This window comes from Delphinapterus leucas, chromosome 10 (genome assembly GCF_059928025.1).
Source record: "Delphinapterus leucas isolate spDelLeu-1000000601 "Yukka" chromosome 10, BTC_Dleu_Yukka2, whole genome shotgun sequence".
Classification (NCBI taxonomy): Eukaryota; Metazoa; Chordata; class Mammalia; order Artiodactyla; family Monodontidae; genus Delphinapterus; species Delphinapterus leucas.
This window is the reverse complement of record NC_143138.1, coordinates 9477283-9491801: the sequence shown is the minus strand read 5'-3', so window position 1 is coordinate 9491801 and position 14519 is coordinate 9477283.

Here is a 14519-nt window from a genome sequence, read left to right as displayed (position 1 = left end):
ACTAGAGAAAGCCCACATGCAGCAATGAAGACCCAACGCAGCCAAAAATAAATAACTAAATAATTAAAAAAAAAACAACAACTGTGTACTTGAATAGTCTCACCATTATAAGGGCAAAATATACCTCTGGAGCCCAAATTTTTATTTTTAAGTCTTTATAGTGCATCTTCCAATTGATCATATCATTGCTCTAACAAGCTGAAAAGAGGTAATGGTGAAAATTTTGAGCTTATGGCTCAAGGGAAGAAAAGCACTATTTTCAATGAAAGTGCATTGCATCTATCCTGGCTATTGGTCTCTTTGGGGCATTTTCGTAGAAGACCATGTAAGTAATGCTGCTTACTTACAGATATGGGTTTATAACTAGAACATTTCACTATTTGTTGTAAACTTTCATCTTTCCACAAATAGGTTTTAGACTTGAGCAGTGACTAAGGCAAATAGTTATATGAAGAATTTGCAGGTAAAACACATTTTATGCCTTAATTTAAAAATAGCCTAAAGGCTCATTCTGTGAAAACTGGCTTAAGCGGCCATCATAAGGAGGATCAGGCCCAGCAGCTTAGCTTGGGCACTGATGGATGGTAACTTCCTTACTATCTTCTGAGCTACTCTCTCTCCAGTTACAGTGAGAATGAGGCTCTCCCCCATTCTTTGATCTCTCCTTCTCCCAATCTCTCCCCCACATACACAGGCGTGGGCTTGTGCCGTGAGCTCACAGGGTCAGCCTCAAATCTTCCTTCGTATATCCAAAGATTCATTAAAACCCTCTGCTAAGTAATGGTCCTTCCACTTCAGGCTCCTGTTTTCTCCTTCCTTCATCAATTTCCAAAAGTGGAAGAGAGTAATATAAACATTTATGTCCTTGCTAATAAGATTATAAAAACCAATCCTTTCCTCCCTCCACTCATCTGATGGATGTCAGAACCCATCTTTTCCCCCTTCCCTCCTTTTACAAGTGACCTCAGTCTGTCAAGCATTCCTCCTCTCTCCTTAAACTTCTATTTGGATATAATTTCAAACTTAGAGAAATGTGATTAGAATAGTACAAGAAGATCCATGTACTCTATATCCAGATTCACCAATTGTTTACATTTTGTCCCATCTGCTTCTCTCTCCCTTTCTCAATTCAGAAGGAATTATTTCAGATACATTGGAGAGATAGCATGCTTCTTATCGCCTAAATACTGCAGGGTGTATTTCCGAAGACACTCTCTGACTTAACCACAGTTCAATGATCAAAATCATGAAGTTTAACATTGAAAACAATACCATTATTTAATCCATGGTCTGCATTCACATTCCATCAGCTTTCCTAATAATGTCCTTTATAGCTATATTCTTTTCCTCTCCTGGGATCCAATCTCAGATGACTCTCGGATTTAATTGTCATATCTCTTAATCTGGAACAGTTCCTCACGCATTTTTTTTTATCTTTCTTGAGCTTGACAGTTTTATAAAATAAACGTCAGTTAAATTTTAGAATGTCCTTTAATTTGGATTTGTTGGTTATTTCCATATGATTTGAAATCAGTTTATTCATTTTTGGCTGGAATAGAACAGACAGGATGTTGTATCTTTTTCAGTGCACTTTGTCAGGAGGTTCATGATGTCGGTTTGTCTCAGTATTGGTAATATTAACTTGGTCAGAGTGGTATCTGCCATATTTCTCCACTGTAAAGTTATTAGTTTTCCCTTTGTAATTTATAAGTTATCTGTGGGGAGACAATTTGAGACTATGTTAATACCCTGCTCTTCATCGATATCTCACTCATGAATTTTAGCATCCTATTATTTCTATTCCATAGAAAATTGCCTATTTTCTAACTCTATCATTCCTTCCATATTTATTAGCTGACATTTAACTGAAAGGAAGAACTCTCCTTTCTCCTCCTCCATTAGGTAATTAATTTATTACATTACTGTGGACTTATGGATTTTACTTTTAAAAAATGGGCTACTATTTCTATCATGATGTATTTTAATGCTCAAATTTTCAAGATTTGGTCATTGGCAGTCTCTCCTATATCTTTAACCTCTCCCTTTCTGCTTACTGCTTTCCACCAGCGTTTAAACATGCTTAACTCTCCTTTCTAGACATACTTTTCTTTTACCACATCTCTTATTTCTCCTTCAAAGCTACATTTATTGGAAAAGTTGTCTATATTTGCTTTTCCCATTTCTTCTCTCTCATTCACTCTTCACCCTACCTCGGTCTATTTTTCATCTATTGGCTTGGCCAAAAACATCATTCGGGTTTTGCCATAACATCTTACGGAAACCCGAAAGATCTTTTTGGCCAACCATATACCATTCCACTGAAACTCATTAAGGTGAAAAATGACTAAACTGAGAAAATTTAGAAATATTCATTTTTGATAACGACTCCTCCCCTCTCTATTTCTCCCTTTTAACTTCTTCATTATAAAGTTAAATAGATGCAGAAAAATCACAGAGAATAAATGTATAACTTAGTGCATTATTATAGGTTGAACACCCTGGTACACATCACACAGGCCAAGAAATAGAACTATGCCTACCGCCCAGCAGTCCTTCCTTCCATAAGTAACCTCTATCTTTTAACTTTTATAATAATAATTTCCTTGCATTTCTGTATGGTTTTATTACTCATGTGCATTCCTAGACACTATACCTGAGTCTTGCTCTTTCAAAATATTGGATGCAGCATTTAGGTTCTTTTCATCTACATTCCTCTTCCATTCCTTTCTTTCCCTTACAATTTGACTGTGGAAGAACCCTGGCCATTTCACTGCAGATTGCTCCACAGTCTGAATTTTGCTGATTGCACACTCCCGGTGCAGGGTGGTGTGTTGCTCTGTCTGCTCTATTTCTTGTAAATTGGCAGCTGGGCTCAGACACTTGATACGACTCGGGTTTGATTTCTTTGGCAAGACTATGGGTGGTAGTGTGTTCTTTTTTTTCTGGTTGTTTCTTAATAATGACTATCAAATCTACATTGTCAGATCATATAGCCATTACACACTAAATTCCCTTCCTGTTAACTCCCTTTTGGTGTTAGTTCTACAAGTTGCTCTATGTTGAATGCTCATCGCCTGTCTTCATGTCATTGGCTCGCTAGTTATTTGATCAAAACTTGCTCTCTTGTGGATTCTTTTGGAAGGGATCATAGGAGTTCCTTAGTTGTTTCCTAGTGAAAACATATCTTCCATACCCTTTGTACTTGGTGGTCTGTTTCTCTGGGTATAAAATCCTCAGTTCACAACCACTTTCTTTGAATATTTAAAGTATTATATTCCATATTTATGCTTTACATTTATAAGTACAAAGCTTTGAGGTCAAAAAGTCTGAAGACTAATTTTCTTTCCCTTATAAGTCTCCTTAAAGTGCATCAATTTTCCTTGAATATGTCTTACTGTTGGTTGTTTTGGATCTATATTTGCAGATGTTCTTGTGCTTTCTTTTTTTTTGCGGTACACGGGCCTCTCACTGTTGTGGCCTTTCCCGTTGCGGAGCACAGGCTCCGGACGTGCAGGCTCAGCGGCCATGGCTCACAGGCCCAGCCGCTCCGCAGCATGTGGGATGTGGGATCCTCCCGGGCCGGGACACGAACGTGCGTCCCCTGCATCGGCAGGCGGACTCTCAACCACTGCGCCACCAGGGAAGCCCTCTTGTGCTCTTTCGATATGTAACCTCATATTTTTTTAAATTTTAGAAATCTTCTCTTGAATTTTTGTTCTAAGTATTTGCTCTGTTCCTTTGCTATTGGTTCTCTTTTTCTTCTTTGGTATTTTCTGTTTATTAGATCATCTTTGTTTATCTTCAATATTTGTCACTTTCTCTTGAGTCCTTTTAAAAATGTCTTTCTTTTAGAGTTAAAAAATTTCTGCCTTTTCACTTTATCTTAAGGCAGTATCTGTTGCGTTTATTCACTCTTGTGTTTCTTCCAGTTTAGTTCTCATTTCTAAAATGACTTTTTCTTTTATTTCTAATTATTTTTGAATGCTGTCACCTCATGTGAGGTTTTCTAATTCTGATATATGTTGACCTGTGTAATTTTCTTAATGTCTTTCAGCACATTTTACGTATGCAACCATTTTGATCTATTTTGAACATACTTTTGGCTTGTTTTTATTCTTTATAGAATGTTATTCTGCTCCTTATTCTCTTATAGAAACTTTGTAAGATATTTGAACTTGATAATTCTCTTGCTCATTTTCATAGCAACCTAATTTTTCTGAGCTTTTAAAAGGAGCTTGGTTCTGATAGCTTTTCTAACTTTTAGAACCCCTCTGTCATTCTCACAGAGTGATTTGTATTCTAAGATTTCCTGTCTCTGTTCTTCTCCCCTACTTTGAACTAGACTTCTTCATATGCTCAATTTTGATTTCACTTCTCCAGTGTGGGGCTCTGTCCTATGTTTCAGGAGTTCAGAGGGGCTAGGCTACTCCAACTCCTTAAGACCTTCTTACTGTGGGTATTTCCATTTGAGAAATGAAGACTATTCAGAGTAAGGAAATCCCTGCCCATTTCAACTGCTGTTCTCAAATTGGCCCATCGTACTTTCCAGTGAATTTCTGTTGGCTCTATCTGGGTTCTGCTATTCTCAGGTCTGTTGGGTGCCCTGCTGCTTCCATCTGTTTCTCCCACACAGATGCCGAAATCACATGCATTTTTGTCACTGTTGATGGTTTGTTGTCACATCCTTGTATTTTGGAGTTCTTTTTTTCGTTTCTTTTCTTTTTTTGGCCAAACTATGCAGCTTGTGGGATCTTAGTTCCCTGACCAGGGATTGAACCTGGGCCCAGGGCAGTGAGAGTGCAGAGTTCTAACCACTGGACTGCCAGGGAATTCCCTATTTTGGAGTTCTTAAGGATATCTTGTCACTGAGTCTTCTTCTACATGTTGTCCATATGTTTTGGTTTCGTTATTTAGGTTCTCTATCTCCTTTCATATTGGGAATTTAGGAAGATCTAAAAACTAACCTGCTGTGCGTCCTGCCACCATCTTCTGGACACTCTTGAAACACTGTTATCTCAGTTTGCATTCCAAAAACTCCTTCTAGTTTTTTCCCCTACTTCTCTTACCGCACCTTTTCAGTTTTCTAGGCTCCTTTTTCTACCAGTCCCTTAAATGTTGGAGTTTCTTATAGCCCTTTGCTCTTCTAACTCTGTGGATTCTCTATGGTCCCTGCAGGACTTTGTATACAGTCTCACAGCTTTCATTGCCACCTAGCTTCTGCTTACTCCAAAATCTGTATTTCCAGCTATGACCTGCCTCCTGAGCCTCAGATGTATATATATCCAATTTCCTACTGGTAGTCCCCTTGGGGTATCTCTCAGGCCCCTCACATTCAATGTATTCAGGATGAAGCCTAATCCGGCCTTTGTACCCCGACACCAAATTAAATCTCCGAGACAGGGTTTTGGGTGAAGTAGAAAAGAATAACTTTATTGCTTTGCCAGGGAAAGGGGGCCACAGAAGGCTAATGCTCTCAAAACTGTGTGTCCCGACCTGGAAGGGGTAGTGAGAAGTTTTATAGTAATGGTTCAAAGAGGGCACGATCAGCTCGTGGACATTCTTCTGACTGGTTGGTGGGGGGGTAAGTGGGAGTTGGCATCATCAACCTTCTGGTTCCAACCGGTCTGGGGTCTACCTGCTTGTGGGCAGCACAGTTACCTTCTCCCACCTGGCAGGGGTTTCAGTGTCTGCAAAACAGCTCAAACATATTATTATGTGTATCCCCTGAGGGGGAACCAGGACTCTGCCCCAAGGCTACACTATTGTTTCTTTTGACTGTTCCTGCTTGTCTCCGCATCCCCTCCCTTCTCTGATTAGCAGCTGTTTGAACCTGCTGTTGGAACTCAGGGACGGTCATGGAGGCCGAATGAAGCCTATTTCCTGTAATCAAGAAATGGGGGACACGGAAAGGCTTTTGTGCCCAGGAGCCCCACAGGGTCCTGCTCAGTATCAAGAATGGAATTAATCGTCTCACTCCACAAACAACTTCCTTTTCCTTGTTCCTTGGTCAGTAACAAGCACCATATTCCTCAGTTTGCTCAAAGCCATAAGTCTCTTGTTTCCTCTTTCTCATCCAAAACCAACTAGTCCTCCCAGTTACCCCGTCAGTATTTCTCAGCTTGGCAGTCTCTCTCTGCTTCACCCTCCACCCTAACACAGACCATAATCATCTATTTCCTGGAATATTGAAATATCTTCCCCTGGTGATACCCTGGCCCCTAGAATTGCTCTCTAGGGACATGTATTGCGTTGTGATGGGTAAGATAGACGCATTTCCTCCAGTTTCTTCCTTTCCCCCCTCTTACTCTTGCCCTCTGAGGCCTAGGATTAGATCAGGGTTGGAAGGAAATTTAATAAGCAGGTGGAGCTGGGGCCCTATGAAATGATGTCACCAAAGGGGAACATCTAGGTAAATCAACTTAACTCAAAAAAAAAAAAAATCTATCTCTGTGTTCAGAAGCTGTGGAGAAAAAGAAAATACAAATGGGCTGTATTATATGTTGGCCTAGTTGGCTCTTATGACTGTAATTAAATCTGTTCAAATATATTAACTGATGACATAGAAACAGCAACAGCAGTAGACTTGCAGAGCTGGGTGACATTCAGGTCACAAGAGCTTGGAGCAAGATAAGACCTCCTATTTCCCATTACTGCCTTTTTCTGATCACTTTCAATAATTTGAATTTACATTGTTTTTTTTCTGCCAGTTACTGCTGCATTTTAAGTTTTTTTAAAAGGCAAAGTTACAATTAGCAAACTACTCTCCATCATTAATTCATTAACCGTGTCCAAGAGATCTGACGATCATAAAGCAGGGACTTTCTTTTCAAAGCTGTCCTCTGCGTATTTCCTACCAACTCTTGCGCTTCTTCCATGACTACCCCCACCTGTCTTGTATTTCTCTCCCTCTTCCGGTCCTTGTTTCATCCATTTCTGCTCTTCTGTTCTCTCACCTGAGCTCTCTTTCACCTCACATTCTTCACTATGTATTTCTTGATCTTTTCAACTTCTCTCCAGACAGAGTACTTGCTCTTCTCATATTTAAAAAATCTTCACAGCTCACAGCCCTTTCCCACTTATTGCCCAGCTCCTATTCTCTCCCCTGCCTCATATTCCACTCAAGTCTTCCTGATTAAAATCTCCATAGAAGCGTTATCGATGGCTTGACTACTTGATGGTCAGCTTTAACCCTCTCGCACTTCCGCTCCATTTGGGGGCTCTTCTAGGGTGGCTGCTACTGCTGTTGCTGCTTCATCTGATGGGACACTCACGCGAGGGCCTTTATCATACCTGACCACCTCCTTCCAGCATTCCAGCTGCCTTGTTATGCTTGTGTGCCAGGAAAGGAAGATGGTCTTCAAAACAGGGCTATGCTTCCACTTCTACGATTGAAGGGAAAGTCACACTCCTCTAAAATCTTTGTGGAGAATGATATTCTGCTCTATTCTCCTTGTTCATCTTTCTTCTGCACATTGTTTCCAACTTTTTTTTAAACCATGACTTGGACCAGTGCCTGAATTCATTGTTGAGCAGGAGACCTCTCCCCCTTTCCTAAACTCAACGCTGAGATCCAGGGTCCTGTTACTGCTGGCATTGTGGGTTGACATGGCCTCCTGGCACCTAGTAATCCAATCTGGGCTTCCCACACTTGGAAGAGAGCTGGGATTTGGAGTGGAAGTGGGGAGGGGTGTGTTGGGGGGGGAATATCATGTTTTAATTGCTGCCTGGAACACCTCATTGGTGGTGGGGTTGGCTCTGGTGTTTGCCTGGTGATGGGCCTCTACACAGCTTGATCTTGCTGTACCAGGAAACCCTGCCGGACACCATGCTGCTCTTCACTGCTCCAGCAGAGAAAACGAGAGGGATTGACATTTCTTCTCTTCCTTAATACATAAGGACCTGAACCAAGCAAGTGGGGAAAAAGAAACCCCAAATTTCAAGGCGTCTTTTCTCCTTTGGGATATTCATTTCGTATATAATTTTTTCTGTATTCCTTAACTGGGTAGCATGTGATGCCCATTCAGATTTGCCACTTGCTCAGTTTGAGATCCCAGCCAATCCCTGGTAGCGGAGAAAGTTAAGTCTACGAATGAAATGGAGAGATCAGAGGATGCATACCTGAAGCCAGAGGGTGTGCTGAGCATTAAGAAAGTAAATTTTGACATAGGAGCAAAAGACTGAGAAACTCCTTCTGCTTTGAGTATAGGCACAGCCTTTCACCCCCTTCACGCTTCTCGCTAGTTTGTCACGACCCTCAGAAAGCCACCAAGTGGGATCCTTGCTGGACAGTCAGATGCAGTCCTCAGAGTTCACCCCAGGCTGCCCAGTTGTCCAAGGAGGGGAGAGAGAACACTTTTGCTCAGTGAATTCCTCAAAAAGGGTCTTGGCCATCATTTCAGAATTTTAAAAGCCTGGATTTCAAGGTCAATATAATAACAGTCCCAGTGAACCCTAACATGTTGCAAATCTGGCAATTAAAAAACACCATCAGTCTCCTGTGACTGGTGCCCTCAGGCATTTAGCATTTCTCCCTGCCTTTTCCACTAGAGATCCAAACGTTTATTATGAATGCTGGTCAGAAAAAGCTGCACTGAAGCAGAGAAAATGACTTTTACCGTCGAACATCAGTTGGTGTGAGAGCATCTGTAAATCTGTCTCAAAATAGGAAAGTGAAGAAAATGTACAGGAGTGTGAGGCGTCCATGCGTATCTTTTTTTTTTTAACATCTTTATTGGAGTATAATTGCTTTACAATGGTGTGTTAGCTTCTGCTTTATAACAAAGTGAATCAGTTATACATATACATATGTTCCCATATCTCTTCCCTCTCGTCCATGTGTATCTTAAGTGTAATACAAAAAGGGATGTTTGCTTCTGTTAATTGCTCGTCAAACACACTTATCTCTCCTCCCATTTACTATTGCTTCTTCTTCTTCTACTTTTTAAACTCTTTAGGGAAGGATGCTTAATATTTATTTATTTACTTATTTATTTGGCTGCATTGGGTCTTCGGTGTGGCATGTGGGATTTTTCGTTGTGGTGCCCCAGCTTCTCTCTAGCTGTGGCGCAGGGACTCTAGAGCACGTGGGCTTAGTTGCCCAGCAGCATGTGGGATCTTTGTTCCCCAACCAGGGATCAAACCCGTGTCCCCTGCATTGGAAGGTGGATTCTTAACCACTGGACCACCACGGAAGTCCCACTATTGCTTCTTAATTCACATTTATGCAGTATATCTGGGACTATAGTCTGAGGTCTTTGCATGTTCCAAAATATTTGTTGTCATTAAACACGAAAGACAGCCTGGGTGTGTCTATAATTCTTGGCTCATGCTCTCAGGTAGGCGAGGGTATGAGAAGGCAGTAAACACAGCAGGATATGCAGAGACCAAAATATAGACCTAAAAGCCTTTTAATATGCCCTGGGTTTTCTTAAACTGCCTCTTTGCCTGGGTTTCTTGGAAAACTGTCTCTGCGAAATGCCTTAGCAGAGAGCCAAGGCCACTGGCCTAATGATTCAGCTTTATAGCAACGCTGACTGAAGCAAACTTAAAGTGGACACATGGCTGGCCTGTCTATTTTAATCAACCTTGTGAGGCACTTGCTTAACCATCCACATCGGTGAGCCAGCTTGCTCCATCTTAAGAACACCTGCTGCTGGCTGTGTCTCATTATCTGAGGGATGGCCAAAGGTCAGGGATCAAGGGATGGCTCTTATGGGGCTGCAGACGATTGGAGACAGGACATTTTCAAGTCTGCAAAGCTGATTTTATATCACCTCCCATGTCTTCTGGTCCTGCTCTATCGTCCACGTGCTCTCTACCCGCACCAGCGCGGTTCTTTGAAAGGATTGACTTCAAACACACAGGCACTGCTCAGCTCTCTGAAGCTTTGCTGCTAGCTTCCTGCCCCACACACTGACATGTTGTCATCTTAGTGAACGTTTTCTGTTCTTCTGATTGGCCACTATCACATACTCCCTCACTGTAAACCTCTACTTTCTCAGTTCCCCTCATACATTTCTGAACATTTTATCTCGGGATCCTGTACAGGGCCCTTTGTTTGCCCCTCACCCATTACAGCTGGCGTACCCTTGTTCTACCTTCAGCCCAATGTTTTTCTCTCATCCCATTCTCATGTGCACAACCAACTCCTAGACGCTGATGAGTCCCAGATCTATCTAGCACAGAATTTTCAGGCATTTAACTCCTGATGGACCTAAGCTCCACCCAGGTATTAGCTCCACTACAGCTAAACTCAACTGGTCCCGTACTGACATCATCTTCTTTGGTACCCTGCATTTTCTCTAGGTTGACAACATCTCCTAGGCAACAGAACGTGGGAGCATCCTTAACTGCTCCATCCCTCTTAATCTCCCACAGAAAATAAACCTCTAAACCCAATCGGTTTTTCACTTTCTAATTGTCTCTTCAAGCCATCATGTCTTTTCTCACCTTACCAGCCCTATCCTAGAACAGATACCCTCTGGTGAGGAATATCGTACCAGCCCGCGATCACTTCACCAGCCTTTGGCATTTTCCGTCTCAAATTCATCTTGTGCAATGCCAGCAGGGTGATCTATCCAAAATATTAAGCCAACTATGTCATTCCACACCTTGGAATTCTTCGCTGGCTTTCCAGGTACCTGCAGGATGAATCCCAAACTCCTTAACGTGGAGCATGTGTCCCACCGTGTCCGGCTCCTGTATCCCCTCCAGCTTCACTTTCTGTATTTTGTACTGAAACGACACTGAACTCCTAGCGGTTTCTGAACACACAGACCACGTTTTGCTTTCTTGTTTTTACTCACGCTATTCGTCTGCTTGGAAAGTTTTCTTCTACCCTCCGCCCCATTTTGATATTCTTCTCATCCTTTAAGAAAGGCTTCAAGTCCTACCTCCCTAGGAAGTCTTCACAGTTCCATCCTCCCTGCTCCCCAAGCCCTCTCTGGTAGGTTACAGGATCTCTTAGGATCCCATAACTTGTAGTTTTCCCTCTACTTGAACTAACAATAATGGCTGGCAATGTTTACGTCTCTCTCCCACTAGGATTTGAGTTCCTTGAGGTCAGAATCTATGACTTTCATCTTTGCACGACCAGAGCCAGGCAGAGTGCCTGCAAGAGGGAGCACTCCGCTAGTGATTGTTGAATGACTCACTGACTGTGAACATCTCTAGCTTTTAGTTTCCTTTGGTAACTTAAGATGTAGGAAAGAGGTAAGAATAGGAAAGTTAGAAAAGGAGAACGTCACTGAAACAGGTTCGTTTTGCCCGACACACACTAAGCCAAAATGCTGAGACGCCGAGGTCTGCAGCAAAGAAAGTTTGATTCACAAGGCAACCGAGCTAGGAGATGGGAGAACACATCTCAAATCCACTTCCCTGAAGGTATGGGATAAAGAATAAAGAAGCATGGCGGTCTGAGGCGTGGGCAGCGTGAAGAGCCTGGGAAGCATGGGCAAGTGTGATTGGAATCAGGTGAGATAATTGTAGTTCTACGCAGGTGTAACTAGGCCACGGGCCTCTCCATATTCTGAAGGTGGAGTTTTCAGCCTTCAGACAACAAAAGGTGATGTTCGCGCATGCCCATTTTGGACAGCCCGTGGTCCTATCCGGTCTTAACTGGCTCAGCTTGAACTAGATGCAGCTGACTCCAAGTTCCTGGAAAATAACTCGGGCAAAAGGATGCTGTTTGAAGGGCATGCGAGCCTTAAAATGACCTTGATTAGTGAAGGCAGGTGAAATGGATTTGACTAATAACCCACCACGGTTTCAAGAACTCATCATTTGTAATTGTTACACCTGATTGTAATTGTAATTGCTTACTAGAAGCCCTAACTGACGGGGTGATGCAACGGGAGGGACTGGAGGTAGCAGGGATGGGAGATAGGCAGGAGAGAGGTCAGGAAGAGCAAGAGGAGGACCTGGCATTTAAGCAGGAACTTGAGGAGAGGTCTCGCTGGTAGAAATGGGCTCTGGAGCAGCATCATCTAATGTGGGTTCTCTTTTATTTTTAATACAGCAAAAAATAAACAGCAGTTACAAATGTAGTTGTTTTGTTTTTTTTTTTTAAAAAAAGACTAATTTCTTTGCTCATTCCTGCAGTGGTAGTGTACCAGCGAGTGAAGTACCGGGGTCTTTATTAGGGCCAGCACTTTGGAGAGGGAACCGCCATGAGAGGAGAGAGAAAAGTGGTAGGAAAGCGCCCTAGGAAGAGATTCACCCGCTTAGATGGGAGGGTGTCCCCTACCACTCATTACTAGGTAGGGAACAAGTTCACTTGCTTCAAGCCATAAGCCATTCGTGCTTGCTCTCTGGACGATGTCAGTGACCCAGCACCTTGGAATCAGCAGGGAGCCACCACCCACCAAAAGTACAAAACAGGACTCTCTCCAGGTAAGCTGCGCAGTCCTCTTACAGTCTATGGATGCTGAGACCATCGGGTCCTCTGGTTTGCTTTTGTTAAGGAGAAGTTTTCCAAAAGCAGACGTCATTGGAAAGAAAGGGAAACTTTACCCCAGGCAAGGAGTACCAGGGGCTTGAAAGTGGAAACGTGCGAGTAACGTCATCTAGCCGGTAGAGTGTAGGAATAATGGGAGATGCAACTGAATTTTTTGTTTCTAAATGTACTTATTTGGTTTTATTCTTGGCTGTGTTGGGTCTTCGTTGCTCTGCGCGGGTTTTCTCTAGTTGTGCTGCACAGGCTTTTCATTGTGGTGGCTTCTCTTGTTGTGGAGCACAGGCTCTAGGTGTGTGGGCTTCAGTAGTTGTGGCACACGGACTCAGTCGTTGTGGCTCACGGGCTCTAGAGCGCAGGTTCAGTAGTTGTGGCGCACGGGCTTAGTTGCTCTGCAGCATGTGGGATCTTACGGGACCAGGGATCAAACCTGTGTCCCCTGCATTGGCAGGCGGATTCTTAACCACTGCTCCACCTGGGAAGCCCCTGAAAGTTTATGTTAAGTGAGCTGGTACGATACTTGAACTCTGGATTTTTCCTCCTATGTTATGTGTATATATATGTGTGTTCTGCTGACCTGTGAATTTCCAGGGATCACCGTGGTAGATAAAAGGGTGGCTGTGGGTAAAAGGTCAGAACTGGGACCACTGCTGCAATCCCACTGCAGTTAAGCGGGGACACTGCTACCGTCACCCCTAAACAATCTATGCTACAAGTTGGGTCCCTGCTGCGCCAGCACTGCTACTGGGTGGCTCCTCTGCACTTTAGCCACTGTGGTCCCTGAAAATGCAATGCGGCTGCTGCCCATCACCAAAAGTTCCTGGTAGGGACAGCTTTTCATCTGGAGCACCTCACTCCATCTTGCGTGGGTACATTTGATGGTTCAAGCCTTGGCTAGGTGCTCAAGCTGTCTCTAAGGGAGCCTGGCGAAACAAGCGTTTGCTGTTTTCGGTGTTCACTGGGAGGTGACTGCTTCTCTGAGAACTTATAAGGTGGAGGTTTCCTCAAACACAGAAGAGACTAGGCAGCTTAAAACAATTTTTTTTGAGAGAAATTCCAACATACCGTTATTGAAGTCGAACTTTTAAGCTGTAATCATTCATTTCCTTACTAAAGTAAGGTTAGAATTGGAAGTAATATATTGTGTCAGTTATACATCAGTAATAGTACAAGCTAATTTTGATTTTACAGTCAAGGCAATCTCCAACCTCAGAATGAATTTGTTTCACAAATTTCTCTTGAAAATTAGTTTGGAACTCTTTTTTTTCCCCCCAAAGAAATAATGTTTTTCATGTGTAGTTAGTTTTCTGGGCAGGAAACAAACTTCAGTTTAACTCCAAATGTATCAAGGGTAATAGAAAAGGAAGGGATGTCTGCTTATGTATTTATTGCTTTTTCAAATGCACGTTTCACTCTTTTTCCAATAGCTTCTTTAAAATATATATATATGTACTTATTTGGCTGTGCCCCGTCTTAGTTGTGGCATGTGGGATCTTTCAGTTGTGGCATGTGGGATTTAGTTCCCTGACCAGGGGTCGAATCTGGTCCCCCTGCACTGGGAGCACAGAGTCTGAGCCAGTGGACCACCAGGGAAGTCCCTCCAATAGCTTCTTAATTCATTGTATGCAGTGTGTCTGGGACTATAGTCCCCAAGTTCTTTGCATGTTCCAAAATATTTGTTGTCATTATACAGAAAAGATGGCTTGGGTGAGTCTGTAATTCTTGGGTCATGCTCTCTTTCTTTGAGGATTTTGGAGCAGAACTCCATGTTCTAACACTGTAGAAAAGTCTGAGACCAGTCTGATACTTTTTCTCAATATTTTTACTTGCATGTTAAAAGATTATCTTTGAAGTCCAGTCGTATTACCAATTATTTATCCAACGTCTGCTACATCAGCTTTCTTCCTCCACCCTCAAATTACCTTCCACGTTTTTCTCCTCTTCAGAAAGAAAAATGAAGCTAAGCTGTGGGCATCCAGCCCCATCCGCTTGCATCTACTCTTGGACCTTGTCCTTTTAGTTACTCTGTCTCTCACCTGACTTATCCATTTCCCCTTCTCTGTGGGCC